Source organism: Ictalurus furcatus, chromosome 7 (assembly GCF_023375685.1).
Source record: "Ictalurus furcatus strain D&B chromosome 7, Billie_1.0, whole genome shotgun sequence".
NCBI lineage: Eukaryota > Metazoa > Chordata > Actinopteri > Siluriformes > Ictaluridae > Ictalurus > Ictalurus furcatus.
Genome location: NC_071261.1, coordinates 1,512,374 through 1,529,569, shown reverse-complemented (window position 1 = coordinate 1,529,569; position 17,196 = coordinate 1,512,374). Strand labels below are relative to the sequence as shown.

Genomic DNA, 17,196 nt, shown 5'->3' with positions numbered 1-17,196 from the left:
TTGGGTTCTCATTATCTACTTTTAGGACTTAGTGTGAAAATCTGATGATGTTTAGGTCATATTTATGTAGAAATATAGAACAGTCTAAAGGGTTCACAAATTTTCAAACACCACTGTATAGTGGTTAATGATCAGTATCACTTTATCTGGTACAACCAGAAGAGGATTGGATTATCTGGTTCGCCTTTCAAGGTTTCTTCCTCATGTCATCTCAGGGCGTTGACATCATCTGTAAAAAGAATTGAGTTGAATTTCTTTACTGAAGCAGAGTGATGACTACATCAATAATATAAGGAACTGTACATGTTGTAGGCATGCTTTTATAAAGTGAAATTTCATGCTTTCAGTATTTTAAACTGATAGTCTCTAAAATAATAATAATAATAATAATAATAATAATAATAATAATAAAAGCAAGAATGTAGTATCTTAGTATTAGCTCTACAAAATTTAGAATTTAAGATTTATTCATTTGTCCAATGGGATACTGGCTAATCTGCCCCCCAAATAAATAAAAAATAAAAATAAAAATAATTTTGTGCTAAACTAAAACCTTGAGGAAATAATTGAATGAAAAGACTCTGAAAAAGCACTAGTCTCTGTTATTCCACTAGGGGGCAAAATAAAGCAATAAACTCAGCTACTGAAAAAATGTGCTACAATAACTCTGTAAACGTGTCTCTTTAAAAAAAATCAGGTTCAAGAAATTAAAAAGTTGTACATTTTGTAACCAGAATGTGGATTTTTATTTTTATTTTCCAATGAACTGTTGTCTATTTATCTATTTTGTATGTGATGTATTCATTTGTACATTAAGAATAAAGCTTTCAGATGCTAATGAATGAAGACATTTAAGAGTTGTTGTTGATTTGATCCTTTTGTCTAACAACAACAGTGGTACCTTGGCAATGCTGGGGCTTGAACCTCCAACCTTCCGCTCAGTAACCTTGAGCCTTAACTGCCAATCCACCACTGCCATTAGATTATGATGTTATAGATTTTTCATTAAATACATTTTCCCTTTCAGTTTGACTTTGAATAAAATGACAGGTTCCCCATATGAGTCTGAATGTAAAGCCAGGAAACAGCATGAAGTCAAGAATCTGTCAGCATACTAGTGACTCTGTCATGTGATGCTGTGGGGCGGAGCATCATGAACCTTTAAAATACTAACATAATACAGTACAAAAAGACCTCAGAATATTTTCATTTGGCAACACCATTCATCATGCTCAGTGTTATATTTATGTGTATATGGCTTTCAATAGGTAAGTCACAATTTAAATTAAAACTTCAAAATTAAATGTTGAATTAGTGAGTAATTAGACTGTGTGATGTTAAGACAAATCAGAATACGAGTCTGCATTATGTAACTCTGGCTTGCTGGTGTTAAAAAAGATTAAAAATAATTAGTTTTCTTCTCTATGACAGGTGACTCCCTGGCAGATCCAATAGAGCCACTTTTAATTCATAAAGTTGTAGATGAAGGTCATGACGTTACTCTGTCCTGCAGCTACAAAGACTTCAGTGGTACAGTAAGAACCCTGCAATGGTACAAACAATATCCAAAATCTACACCAGAGTTCCTTCTTTACATCACTCCAGGTGGAGTTACAAGTGACTCTGTACCACGTCTGTCTGCTAAAGTTGATAATAAAAAAAAACAAGTGGATCTGCTCATCTCCTCTGCTGCTGTATCAGACTCTGCACTATACTACTGTGCCGTGGAGCCCACAGTGACAGGAAATCCATCTGCACTGTACAAAAACCTTGACACACTTTTTGGTTATACTGAAGACAAGTCTGCAGTACTGCAAATCTATGAAAAGTGATACCATCAAACCAGGAAACCTGCTACTTTTTGACAGTGTCTCTCTCTCTCTCTCTCTCTCTCTCTCTCTCTCTCTCTATTATTATACAGTTGTAGGAGACATACAACGAGTGAAAAATCTAAGCCCAGCATAATATTTAAAATATTTAAAGCATCTTCAAATACATTCAGTTATTTGGTATGGGAAAAATTTACTATTTCACTGAATACTACAAAAACAACAACAGGAAACTGTAGACTGAGCATTACATACAGGAGTCAAGATCACGTCAGATTGGAAAAATCTTGTAAAAACCATTCCAGATTAATATGTCAAATGCCTCATTTCCGGTTTATTGGGGTGAAAAAAAAACATTAGTTTATATGATTTATTGCCATATTTTTGAGCGATAACTTGTACTAGCATGCTCAAAGATTTCATTATGGAGCTCCGACACAAAATGCGTTAAGTTTGTCATGGCACATAATACAATAAAATCTGCATAAACATCACTGGATATCATGCAGTGTAATGTAATATTGAGTAGGGGTGATAAAATCATTACATCACACAATGCTATGAGATCAAATTCCCTAAAATTAACTACAAGTAAATTTAACCCTGTAGCAAACAATAATACACTGTAACTCTGTAAGAGTAGCTACACTATGTTATAATCTTATCTGCAAAATATTAAATCTCCATGCTTGATAAAGTACTGAAACATGTGCCTTGAAATTCTGTCACTATAATGAGATCTTGTGGGGTGGCACTTCATGAACATTTATGAGGTACAGAAACACCTCAGAATATGTTTAGTATACATTTTTATAGTACATAGATGTACTTTTTTGTAGTTAATGTTTTGTAAATAATCCAACTAATAAAAAAATAAAAAATTAATTTAAAAAAGTAATCAAAATTACAAAAAAATCAATAGATTAATCAATTATCAAAACAACTGTTATATTTCATCGTGTGAACTGAATGTGTACCCAAACTATGACTTTTTTTTCTAAACCTAGCAATAATAAAATAATAATAATAATAATAATAATAATAATAATAGTTAGTAGTAGTAGTAGTAGTAGTAGAAAAATGCAGCCTAGATGCAGACTATATAATGATGTCTATTCTTCTATTACTTTTATACTTACTCTTTAAAAAAAAAAAAAAAAATGAAGCAAATCACAAACCCTTCCACATAAAATAAAGGTAGTTGTAAATTACAACGGAGCCATTGTTGTTGCAGCAGTTAAGATTTTGGAGGAGAAACATAGATGGGCATCAACATGCTTTGCAGGCTATACGATACCATTAATGCTAAACCATGGCCTGAAAAACAGGCTATCAGCAGCTGTATGGGAGCTGTGAGTACCCTTATAGACCGATTCAAGAAAATCGAACTGGCTTGTGCCAAGCTTAAAGCCAAGCAACTGCAAATGGGCACACCCCAACATATGCTGGTACAGGTTGTGAGTACCTTATCTAACAGTACTTTTCTCATGATAGCCAGGATACTGGAGCAGAGATGGACAATAACAGGTATGATGTCATATCCCACAGTCAGAGGGGAAAGCACTATCGTGACCTCAAGACTGAGCAATAGAACATCATAGAAAAACTGCATAAATCACTTGAGCCATATGAATGAAGAGTATTCCATCTCTGCAGTACCTGAGTTGGTACATGGACTTTAATATATTGTCATACCATGCACTAGCTGGTGTGTGTGCGCATCAGTAGTTACCAGAACAGTAGCTCAGGAGTTCTGGGCCCCCTGAAAAAATATTCATGTGGGCCTCCACCGCCCTCCACCCATATCATATACTGTATAAGATATATGGCATGGAGGCCCACATCTACCACACATATTATTTTAAAAGTTTAATTTCATATCACTTTGACACAGTCTATTTACTCTTTTATCACAAAAGTTAAATGTTTACATAAATATTACATCAAAACTATGGCATTAAGGCATTAAAAACATCTTATGAATCATTGTTTAAAGTCCTCCAGCAATTATTCAAGACAAAATAAATAAGATAATAACAAGAGACAAGAAATTTATAAAAATAAATAAATAAAGTGCCACCAGTATAATTCTTAATATAAGTCTTTCCAGTCACTCTGTTGTCTAACAGCTTAGACATTCAGTAAAGTAAAGAAAACATTCAGAAATTGAAAAGAATTCAGTCAAATATAAAATAAAACCATTTCAATTATTTATTGTCTTCATTTTTAATGAAAATATTATGTTACTGCGTAATATATTACATAAAGCTAATAATTGTATCCATCCAAAAGAAATGAGTTGTAGTTATGTTTTCTTGACAGTATTGTTATCTTAAAACACATTTCACATCAGCAGCCAGCAGGTCTGTAATCCTTGTGACACGCATATCCATTTTTTTCACGTGTATTATACAAACCAACTCTATTTACATAACAGTGCAACAAGAAGGAGACTTTGACTGCGTAATAGTTCAGTCAGTACACACCAGTAGAGTACTGAGAAAATCTGATAGTGCCGGCAGGGGGTTATGGTAAGGGTTATATACAGTATCCCACAAAAGTGCGTACACCCCTCACATTTTTGTAAATATTTGATTATATCTTTTCATGTGACAACACTGAAGAAATGACACTTTGCTACAATGTAAAGTAGTGAGTGTACAGCTTGTGTAACAGTGTAAATTTGCTGTCCCCTCAAAATAACTCAACACACAGCCATTAATGTCTAAACCGCTGCCAACAAAAGTGAGTACACCCCTAATGAAGTGAAATCTCATGTTTCAAGTATTTTAAGGTAATAGTCGCTAAAGTAAAGATGTCAGTGTGGTATTGGCTATAAGACATTTAATTTCACATTATATTTGAAACAAATTATAGTGAATTTTAAATGTCATTTTACAACAAGATGGAGACAGTCAGCCTCTTGACAGCACTACTTCTGATGCAGAAGTGACTACGCTCTCATGGCATACGTTAGAACGTGCATTAATCAGAACGTAATCGGGCCTACTCATAATGGTGGTCACACTCTTGACCTCATACTAACATACGGACTAAGTATAGAAAATATTATAATTTTTCCGCAGTCTGAAGTTGTCTCAGACCATTATCTTATCTCGTTCATAATACGTATTGATCATAATATTTCCACCTCACCTCGCTACCGCGTAAAACGTACCTACACATCAGCTACTGCACCGAGCTTCATAAATAACCTCGCAGAAACATCAATTAGATTTGGATCACCGTCAGATCACATAGAACTCGATCAGGCGACGGAAAGCTTGGAGTCAACACTCCGCTACATGCTAGATAGAGTGGCTCCACTCAAAAGGAAAATAATTAGAGAGAAAAAATTAGCACCCTGGTATAACGATCAAACGCGAACCTTAAAACAGACAACTCGACAATTAAAACGTAAATGGCGTCAAAGCAAACTGGTGGTATTTCAAACAGCATGGAAGGAGAGCCTACTGAAATATAGGAAATCTCTTGGCGATGCTAGAAAAATCTATTTCTCCACCTTAATAGGAGACAACAAAAACAATTCTAGATTCCTTTTCAACACAGTAGCAAAATTAACTAGGAATAAAACCACTACAGAGAGGAACACTCAATCATTACATAGCAGTGAAGATTTCATGAAATTTTTCAATTATAAGGTTGAAAATATTAGACGTGAAATACAGGCCATTAAATTAAAACCGGACAGTACTGTAACAAACCCATTACATGACAATGTAGCAATATCAGATCAATGTTTAGAGTGTTTTGCTCCGCTTAGAGAGACCGAGCTAGCTACATTAATCTCTTCAGCCAATTCATCAACTTGCATACTAGATCCCGTACCTACATGTTTGTTTAAACAGATTTGTCCAGGAGTAATTGAACCACTTTTAAATATACTCAATTCTTCCCTAAGCACTGGCTATGTACCTAAATCACTTAAATTAGCAGTTATTAAACCCCTGATTAAAAAACCTGATCTTGACCCGTCTCAATTGTCCAGCTATAGACCAATATCAAATCTCCCCTTCATCTCTAAGATTTTAGAAAAGGTTGTAGCAAAGCAGTTATGCTCGTACTTAGATAGGAATAACATTCATGAAATGTATCAGTCAGGGTTTAGACCTCATCATAGCACAGAGACAGCGTTAGTTAAAGTAGTAAATGACCTTCTACTGACCTACGATCAGGGTTGTGTCTCTCTGCTTGTGTTACTCGACCTTAGTGCAGCTTTTGATACTATAGATCACACTATTCTCCTTGATAGATTAGAAAATGTTGTTGGTATTAAGGGAACAGTCCTCTCCTGGCTCAGGTCTTATCTGACCGATCGTTATCAGTTCGTAGATGTAAATGGTGAATTCTCCATGCGTACTGAGGTTACTTTTGGAGTTCCACAGGGTTCTGTTTTAGGCCCACTGCTCTTTACTTTATATATGCTACCCCTAGGTCAAATTATTCGTAAACATGGAATTAGCTTCCACTGTTATGCTGATGATACACAGTTGTATGTTTCAGCGAAGCCAGAGGACAGACAGAAGCTTAGTAAAGTTGAGGATTGTGTAAAGGACATTAGACATTGGATGTTAACTAACTTCCTTCTACTTAATTCTGATAAAACAGAAATACTTTTATTAGGCCCACGTGTAGCTAGAAGTAATCTTTCTGATCACATGGTTACTCTGGATGGTCTTTCTGTTTCATCATGTGCAGCAGTTAAAGACCTTGGAGTGATTATTGACTCCAGCCTATCATTTGATGCTCATGTAGATAATATTACTAGGATAGCCTTCTTTCATCTCAGAAATATTTCTAAAATAAGAAACATATTGTCACTACATGATGCGGAAATACTAGTTCATGCATTCGTCACCTCTAGATTAGATTACTGTAATGCCTTACTGTCTGGATGTTCCAGTAGGAATATAAATAAGCTCCAGTTAGTCCAGAATGCAGCTGCTAGAGTCCTAACTAGAACTAGAAGATACGACCATATCACACCGATATTATCAATACTGCATTGGCTCCCAGTAAAATCTCGCATTAACTATAAAATACTTTTATTAACCTATAAAGCACTAAATGGTCTCGCGCCACAATATCTAAGCGACCTTTTGGTTTTATATGATCCGCCACGCCTACTTAGATCAAAAGATGCAGGCTATTTGACGGTACCTCGAATAGTGAAGGCTACAGCAGGGGGAAGAGCTTTCTCTTATAGAGCCCCACAGTTATGGAACAGTCTTCCTATTAGTGTTCGGGACTCAGACACAGTCTCAGTGTTTAAGTCTAGGCTTAAAACGTATTTGTTTACTCAAGCCTACCCTGACTAGATTCTGTTCTACTACTTCGCAGTCATAATTATCTTTTTTCTCCCTCTCTCCTTTCGCCGAGCCCCACATGAATTTATGGAGATACTAGAGATCCAGATCCTTTCTGCCTCTGGATGGAGCTCAAATCTTCTCTAATTCCAGACTGCTGGGACTACGGTTGCTCCTAAGGCCATACAGACTTCATATAAATCATATAAAATTACCCAGATGAGGATGGGTTCCCTTCTGAGTCGGGTTCCTCTCAAGGTTTCTTCCTCTTAAAACATCTTAGGGAGTTTTTCCTTGCCACCGTCGCCACTCAGTGGCTTGCTCAGTTGGGATAAATTCGCACCTTTAATATCTGTATACCATGTTGATATTTCTGTAAAGCTGCTTTGAGACAATGTCTATTGTAAAAAGCGCTATACAAATAAAATTGAATTGAATTGAATTGAATTGAATACGGGCTAATCTTGCCACCAGCTGAATTTAGAAATAAGTTGCTTATAAATAAAAAAAATCTTGTGGTTGTAATTAACTGAAAAGATTTTTGAGAAAAAGTGCTAGTCCCTGTTATTCCACTAGGGGGCAAAATAAATCAATAAATTCAACTACTGACAAAATGCGCTAAGTAGGTAAAAAAAAAAAAAAAAAAAAATTGTACAAGATACACACTCTCTATATTTTTTTAACCAAGATGTGGATTTTTATCATTATCAATATATCATTATATCAATATATCAGTACATTCAGAATATAGACTGGACATGGCAGATTGTTGTAAAAATAAATAAATAAATAAAACCAAGATAAATCATGCCAGAACTTTTGCAACCTTTATTGTGAAATTTTAATTTAATAATTAAAATGAAAAATTGATAAGAATCATGGCTTGTATATGTAGCTATTCATTATTCCTTCTACCCTGATTAAAGTCTCAGTTCCAGTTGAAGAAAAAAACGACCCAAAGTGTGATGCTGCCAGCACCGTGCTTCACCATAGGGAGGTTGTTCTTTTGGTTATGTGCTGTTTTTTGTTTTTTTTGTACCAAAAAGTTCAACTTTAACACATAACACATTATTCCACATGGTTTTTTTGGGAGATTGTATTTTTATTATTATTATTTGGATAAAAAAGGCTTCCGTCTTGCCACACTATCCCATAGCCCAGCGATATGAAGAATTTGGGAGATTGCTGTCACTTGGGAGCAACCAGTACTTGCCAGAAATTGTTGCAATTCTTTTAATGTTGGTGTAGACCACTTGGCAGCCTTCCTGACTAGTTTAATCCTGATCTTCTCATCAATTTTACAGAGACATGCTGTTCTTAGTAATGTCACTGTCATGCCATATTTCTCAATTTGCTTATTATTGTCTTTACAGGTTTCCATGGTATATCCAATCTCCTGATTCATATTTTTCAATGAGATCCTGTACCTGCTTTGTCAGCTCTTTGTGTATCATGGCTTTTCCAGTTGAATGTTATCAAGATGTCAGGAAAATCTTATAGAAACTGCTGCATTTTATTTGGGGATAATCAGTCACTTTAATTGCTGACTAATTGATGGCTGATTGACTAATTACAATTTAACATGAGTTTGAATCTGATTGGTTAAAAAAAAAAACACACACACACATTCCCAATTATAAAAGGGTGTGCACACTTATGCTAGCTGGCTATTGGAAGTTTTTTGTCCCACCCCCCCCAAAAAAAAACATTTCTAGGTGTTTGTCACGTTATGTTTATATGTTGCAATTTCACAATAAAGGTGAAAGGTTCTGACATGATTTAACTTGCCATTTTAACAGGGGTGTGTAGAATTTTTATATCCATTGTAGCTGATAAATTAACAAAGTTTAGAGTTGTTACTGTTATGTATGTATTTATTTATTTTATTGTTTGGCCCACTTGACATTGGACTAACGCTAATGTGAATAAAATATAATATAAATAAAGACCTTAATTATTATGAGCCCTATTTTATATTACGATCATAAATAATCAAATCAATAAACTTGTGCTAGAATCAAAATGTGCAGACGGGTGATCCGCTGTGTCATCCCTGAAGGGCAGCAGTCAGAGAGGAAAATAATTGTAACTTTCTTTTATTTTGTCCTCGATTAAAATGGCTGGTTCCCTATGTGAAGAAACAAGTTCCCCAGATTCTTCACTTGATGCAGTATCCTGACTTTACATTCAGCCAATCATCAGCGACATGGGAGATGTCATGTGATGCTGTGGGGTGGAGCTTCATGAACCTTTCGGATATTTACATAATAGAGTACAGAAAGAACTTTTATGTAAATAAGAATATTTTCATTTGGCAAGACCATTCATCATGTTCATGGTTATGCTGGTGTGCCTGTGGCTTTCACTAAGTAAGTTAACATTGACTTTTTGTTAAATTCAGAAATTGTAGAAGTAATAGTAAACTGTAGTGAGTGATTAGTCATTAGTCAAGAATGTGAGTTTGAGTTATGTAACTTTGCCTTGATTGTATAAAATGTTTAAATATTTTGTTCTCGTCTGTATGACAGGTGACTCCATGACAGAAGCAATAAAGCCACTTTTCAGTCATAAAGTTGTACATGAAGATGATGATGTTACTTTGTCCTGTAACTACAAAAACTTCAGTGGTAGAGTAGATAATCTGCAATGGTACAGGCAATATCCAAAATCCAAACCTGAGTTCCTTCTTTACATCTATCCAAGCGGAGTTAAAAGTGCTTCCATCCCACCGCGTCTGTCTGCTCAAGTTGATGATGATGATAATAAAAAACAAGTGGATCTGCTCATCTCCTCTGCTGCTGTATCAGACTCTGCACTATACTACTGTGCTCTGAGGCCCACAGTGACAGGAAATCCATCTGCACTGTACCAAAACTCTGACACAGTTTTGTTATGCTAAAGGCAGAACAACTGATAAAGGTCTATAACTTAAACCCCTTCAGACCAGGAGCCCTGCTAATTTTTGCTGCTCTCTCTCTGTCTCTCTCCCTCTCTGTTAATTTATCTACACTATGTACATCATATTGTTGTATCAGAGGTTTTTATTATTATTATTATTATTATTATTGGCATAACACAGGGCTCAGAAAAAACCTTTCTGGAAATATTAAAATAAAATATTTACAGCATTATTTCTAAATTACTGGTTATGAGAAAGTACAACTTTCTCAGAATTCTGCAGTTATTACGTATTAAATCTGGAACAATTACAGATGCTTTCTTTCCTTCTGAAGCACTCCACCTTAGATGAACAGCTCACATATTTCAGATGAAATAAAACTGTTACTGCAGTATAAATTCATGAGCAGAACATTCCTGTACATCCCTCCACTCTACAGAGTCTCTGTGCAATTACAACTTTATCAAAGCAATCAAATTTACAAAAATATAATTGTTTAAATTACAGATGCACCGATGTGTCGGCCGATAAAGGCAATTTTTCGTGCTATGGGCCGATAGTTTAGAAACATCAGATGATCAGGGCCAATTATATCCTATCAATCAAAAGAGGGCGGGAAAACACATGAATTTTGTTCTGTGTGTAAAGATGTCTCTTGTGTGGAATGAGGATGAAACTGCAGTGTGTAATCTCTGTAATCTCTGCACTGGTAATATTTTACACCGGACTCTGCAGCAGTGAAGCGGGAGTTTCAGCATCCAGTCTATTACTTTTTTGATTTTTTTTGCTGTGCTGGTCGCGCTGAATTAAAGGGCCAGTACACCATTGGAAGATTTAAATGAAGCTGAGTTGACAAAAAAGTATATATTGCACAGAATAATATCTTTGTAGAGTAGTATATTTCACATCCAGTTAATGTTAATATATTAAAAAATTTTATATTATATGTTACCAGTTTGATGTTCAATGATGAAGTGGAAATGCTTTTGTTTGTAGTGAGTGAATGTGAGCCTGTCACGATTTCCCCTCGTGCTAAGCACTGGAGCACGCAGTGCTCTCCGAAGAACAAGTTTGCGCTTTCAGGTTTCAGAGACAACAACTTTGTTTACTTCTGACACGTGTGTTTTTTGACTTCTGACCTGTCACCGCCCCTGTATTGTCATTGGTTGTTTCTCAAATGTGTCATTAGTCTCAGCTGTTTTGTGTTTCACCCCGATTACGTTTGTCATTTAAACCCCTTGTGTCTCTTTGTACTTCGCAAAGTATTATGTGAGTTTTCCAGATACCAAGCGTTTGTTCCTCGTTTCATGTGTTGTAGTATTGATCTTGTTCTCGCCCTCGTTCATCGATTCTGCTTTGCCCTGTTTATGCCCGTATGCAGATCACCTGACCCATTGCCTGTTTTTGACCATGCTATTGCCTCACGTATTGGATTTGTCTGCCTGTCTCTACTCTAATAAAGCTCTTACCTGCATTTGCATCCATCTTAATGTCCATTACGTGCGTAATTTGACAGAGCCTAACAGGAGGTTTTTTAGAATTCAGTCAATTCATTCTGTTAATATGAATGAATAACATTCAATAAGTTAAGAAAGCTTACTTTAATCTTCAGAATTTAGTTCATGTGAACCTTCGGTATCGGCCGATATCACTCTGAATAATCGGTTATCGATATCGGCTGAGAAATTTAATATCGGTGCATCTCTAATTATTACAGTAATACTTCTTAACACTCAATTTAAAAATATACAAAAATGTATTTGCAAACAGGAATCAGTTTGATGAAATTGAGTGGCATAAGAACTAAGTAAATAAGGTAGCAGGAGCAACCCTTACGACTAGCAAGAGCAACCTCTAGATCATCTGTCCTCATCCTACTTGACCTCTCTGCTGCTTTCGACACTGTGAACCATCAGATCCTCCTGTCAACTCTCTCCAGCCTGGGCATCACTGGAACGGTTCTGCGCTGGGTGGAATCCTATCTCTCTGACAGATCCTTCAAGGTATCATGGAGGGGAGATATTTCTGAAACTCAGCAACTCACAACTGGCGTTCCACAGGGGTCAGTTCTGGGTCCACTACTATTTTCCATCTACACTACCTCTCTAGGGCAGGTGATTGAGTCTCATGGCTTCTCATATCATTGCTATGCTGATGACACCCAGCTCCATTTGTCCTTCCAGCCTGAAGATCCATCCGTCTCTGCACGCATCTCTGCTTGCCTTTTGGACATCTCAGTCTGGATGAAGGAAAACCATTTTAAGCTTAACCTGGCAAAATCTGTGCTTCTCGTGATCCCAGCCTGTCCCTCAATCAACCACAACCTCACCATACAGCTCGGCTCACTCACACTCAAGCCAACCGGGACGGCCAGGAACCTTGGGGTGATTCTTGATGACGGCTTGACCTTTACAGACCACATCTCAGCAACTGCAAGGTCCTGTAGGTTCATCCTTACAACATCAAGAAAATCCGACCCTACATCACCAAACAGGCCACACAGATACTAGTCCAGGCTCTTGTTATCTCTAAACTGGACTACTGCAACTCACTGCTTTCAGGCCTCCCAGCCAGCTCCATCAAACCCCTTCAGATGATTCAGAATTCAGCGCGCCTCATCTTCAACCAGCCCAAGAGAAACCATGTCACACCCCTCTTCATCTCCCTCCACTGGCTTCCTGTAGCTGCCCGCATCAAGTTCAAGGCCATGATGCTCACCTATAAGACCTTGTCAGGAACAGCACCCTCCTACCTCAACTCTCTCCTGAAGGCCTACGTTCCCTCTCGCAATCTGCCATCGATTAGCGACCGACGTTTAGCAGTTCCAACTCAGCGTGGCACAAGGTCCCTTTCCAGAACCTTCACGCTAACTGTTCCTCAGTGGTGGAATGCACTTCCAATCTCAATCCGGACCGCAGAATCTCTCACCATCTTCAAAAAACAGCTAAATACCCACCTCTTACGTCAACACCTAACCAACTCATAATAAAAAAAATAAATAAATAACAAATAAATAAATAAATAAATAAAATTGCACTTAGACCTCTACTCTGCACTTTGCTTCTTCTGGAATTCAATTAATGGATCTTGTGTGGTAGCACTACTTGTATTGTTCTCTGCTTGATATATCGCTTTGCTTGTATTTTTCTCATTTGTAAGTCGCTTTGGATAAAAGCGTCTGCTAAGTGAATAAATGTAAATGTAAATGTAAGTAAATGTAACCCTAGCAGCCATCAATACCACTGTAACTATTTAAGAGTATTTAGACTAATGTATAGTTTTATTTGAAGACTGTTAAAATCCCCTTAGTAACAGGCCTGTCAAAGTACTGACATAATGTGCCTAATGTTAAAGATCCTGAATATGATCCGCTACACAATACCACCTTAAGGTACAGGTCTTTATATGAAAGTTCAGCTTTATTAAACAATAATGAGTATAGCAAATCAATATGTTTGCTACAAAAAGTAAAACAGTCAATGACATGAAATTACACTACAGTGAGACTGTAACAATGTCAATGTCATGTGATACTGTGGGGTGGAGCTTCATGAACCATTATGAGTTTAACATGTCAGAGTACAGAAAGACCTCTAAATGCTTTCATCCAGCAAAGACCATTCATCATGTTCACCATTATATTCATGTGTCTGTGGCTTTCACTAGGTGAGTTTCCATTTAAATGAAAACTGTTCAATTAGTGATTATTTAGTGAGTGTGGTGTTAAAATATGTCTGACTCATGTACATTGGCAAAGTATTCTATTCTCTATGACAGGTGATTCAATGGCAGATCCAATAAAGTCACTTTTCCCTCATAAAGATCAATATGAAGGTGATAATGTTATCCTGTCCTGCAGCTACAGTGGTACTGTAAGAACCCTGTACTGGTACAGGCAATATCCAAAATCCAAACCTGAGTTCCTTCTTTACATCTATCCAAACGGAGATAAAAGTGCTTCCATCCCACCGCGTCTGTCTGCTGAAGTTGATGATGATGATAATAAAAAACAAGTGGATCTGCTCATCTCCTCTGCTGCTGTATCAGACTCTGCACTATACTACTGTGCTCTGGAGCCCACAGTGACAGGAAATCCATCGGCACTGTACAAAAACCTTGACACGGTTTTGTTATACTGAATGCAGATCAACTGGTAAAGTCTAAGCACATAACAGATATGGTGAACAACTGTGAGGTGTACAACAAACATAAAAGATACATTATTTATTTATTTTTATATTTTGACATTCACAAATATAACCTTCTAGCGCCATTGTAGTCAGTTTGCTCTTTGAGCAGAATTAGCAGCCTTTGGACTGTGGATAGTTCCACTCACGAGACACCTGAAGCTGGCCCCTCTCACCAGGGTGTCAGTGTTCAACCAGGTGAAGAAGAGAAGGCTGAGACTGAGCCGGATTTAGGTGATAAGGGTACACATGATAGTACGGTGTCACTAGATAGTGTGGATTTGTCCCTTGTTGATGAAGTTGCGGATGATAGCTCTCATATGGATACAGAAGAGAATGTGTTCAAGGTGCCCCGGAGAAAGAGACGGAGAAATCGTCCTCATGCACAGGCTAAGAGGAAAGATGTCGCAGAGGAGCTGAATTTTGGGGAGGTAGAGAGTGAGAGCGAAGCCTCCGACTGTAGTATAACATGTAGTGTAAATCTAAGTGGTTTTTCGAGCCATGAATATAGTGTGGATGACATCAAGGTTTTTCTGAGAAAGACTAAACATGCTAGGGATGTGAGGATAGACGAGTTTTTCCCGGATGTGGAACAGGTTATTAAAAAAACAAGGGGGTTTATGGCAGAAGGGGGTTTCACTAATCAGGAGGGATACCGTCTAAAGAAAATCCTTACAAAAGTCAATGTAATGTTAGACTATAATGATAGTGATAGTCAATCCTAGACATCATGTACGTAAATCTATTATTTTTCCTCTTATTTATGAGTGAGTTTCGAATCGCTTCGTTGAATTTAAATGGGGCAAGGGAAAGAAATAAAAGATTTTTGTTATTTGAAGCGGTAAAGCAAAATAAAATTGATGTAATCTTTGCTCAGGAAACCCACACAGACGCCAGTAATGCTGCGGACTGGGCCAGGGAGTTTAAAGGGTTATCCGTTTTAAGTCATAAGACATCTTCCAGTGGGGGAGTAGCTATTTTATTTTCCTATAATTTTATCCCCTGTTCTTATCAAGTTGATGAAATCATAAAGGGTCGACTGTTAAAGGTTAGAGCTCAATATGAGAATAGGTGGGTTGTGTTTGTTTGTGTTTATGCCCCGACCACGGCCATTGAAAGAATGGTATTTTTACGAAGCTTAGATAATGTCCTGAAGAATTGTGACTCTGATGATTTGTTGATTCTAGGGGGGGATTTTAATTGTACAGAGCTGGATATGGACAGGAATCATGTAGAGCCCCATATGCCATCACGTAGAAGGTTAGTCGAGTTAATGAATTCCTGTGACCTTGTGGACATTTGGAGAAATTTTCACCACATGCAGAAACAATATACCTGGGTGCACTCCTACAATAATATGCTCTCTATGGCCAGATTGGATAAATTTTATGGTTTTAAACACCAGTTAAGTGCTTTTAGAAGTTGTGTAATTATACCGGTAGGATTTATGGACCATTGTATGGTTCTCTCCACTGTGTATTTAAGTAAACTCAAACATAAGAGTGCGTATTGGCATTTTAACACCAGTTTATTGCAAGATGGTCATCTTAGGGATGTGTTTAAATATTTTTGGAGTGATTTTAGAACCACAAAGGGTTCTTTTAAATCGGTGCAACAGTGGTGGGATTTTGCCTAAACGCAAATTAAACAGCTGTGTCAACAGTATACCTCCAGTGTCACGAGAGACACAACTCTACGCATGAAATCCTTGGAGGATGAAATAATGGCGCTTCAAGAGTTAATGAAAAACACAGGACGGCAGGTATGCATAGAAAATTTAAGGACAAAGAAGAATTTATTGACCAAATTGCTAGACGTTACCGCACAAGGAGCTCTGGTCAGGTCACGATTTCAGACTGTAGAGTGTATGGATGCACCATCAAAATTCTTTTTTCATTTGGAAAAAAAGAATGGTCAGAATAAGATGATACATGGCCTGTTTTCTGATGATGGGACACTTTTAGTGGACCATAGAGAAATTCGAAAGAGAGCAGTCGGTTTCTACAAGGAACTGTACATGTGTGAAATCTCCGATGAGCAGGCCCATGATAACGTCTTCTTGAAGGATCTCCCTCAGGTGTCAAAGGAAACACATGCAGACCTCGGAGGGGCGTTGACCCTAGAGGAACTGCTACGAGCCCTCCAGGGTATGGAGAGTGGCAAGGCACCAGGGATCGATGGTCTACCGGCTGACTTTTATAAGTCTTTTTGGCCTGAAATGGGTGCAGACCTACTGGAGGTACTGGGTGACAGTTTAGTCACGGGGCGGCTGCCACTCAGTTGTTGCAGAGCAGTATTGACTCTGTTGCCCACAAAAGGAGATCTACACAACATAAGATCATGGAGACCTGTTTCAGTTCTCTGTGTGGAATACCGACTGCTCTCTAAGGTATTGGCAAACTGACTTAGTATAGTCATGGAAGAGGTGATCCATCCAGACCAGACCTACTGTGTGCCAGGTAGATTTATTCATGATAACATTTCGTTCATTAGGGATGTTGTAGAGGTCGGAAGGATTTTTAATTTGGAATGTGGTTTGGTTTTAATTGACCAGGAAAAAGCTTTCGACAGGGTTGAGCATACTTACTTATGGAACGTTTTGACTGCTTTTGGTTTTAATTCGGATTTTATCTATAAAATAAGAGTTCTGTACGGTGACAGTGAAAGCACACTGAAGATTAATGGTGACTTGTGTGCTCCTTTCAAAGTTCATAGGGGAATAAGACAAGGATGCCCGCTATCAGGCATGTTGTATTCCCTTGCGATTGAACCTCTTTTAGCAAAACTGAGAACAGAACTGCAAGGTATAAGAATTCCAAAGTGTGAGGGTGTTTTTAAACTATCAGCATATGCTGACGATGTGGCGATACTTGTTGGCAGCCAGAGGGATGTTGATACGATGTTGAAGATCACTGACGATTTTAGAATTGTTTCTTCCGCCAAGGTAAACTGGG

General features: G+C 37.5%; 1 pseudogene; it reads left to right on the top strand.

The window, feature by feature from the left end:
* LOC128610630 (uncharacterized) overlaps window positions 1-16,646 on the top strand; it is a 41,763-nt pseudogene extending 25,117 nt beyond the window's left edge.
* The last annotated feature ends 550 nt before the right edge of the window (window positions 16,647-17,196 follow it).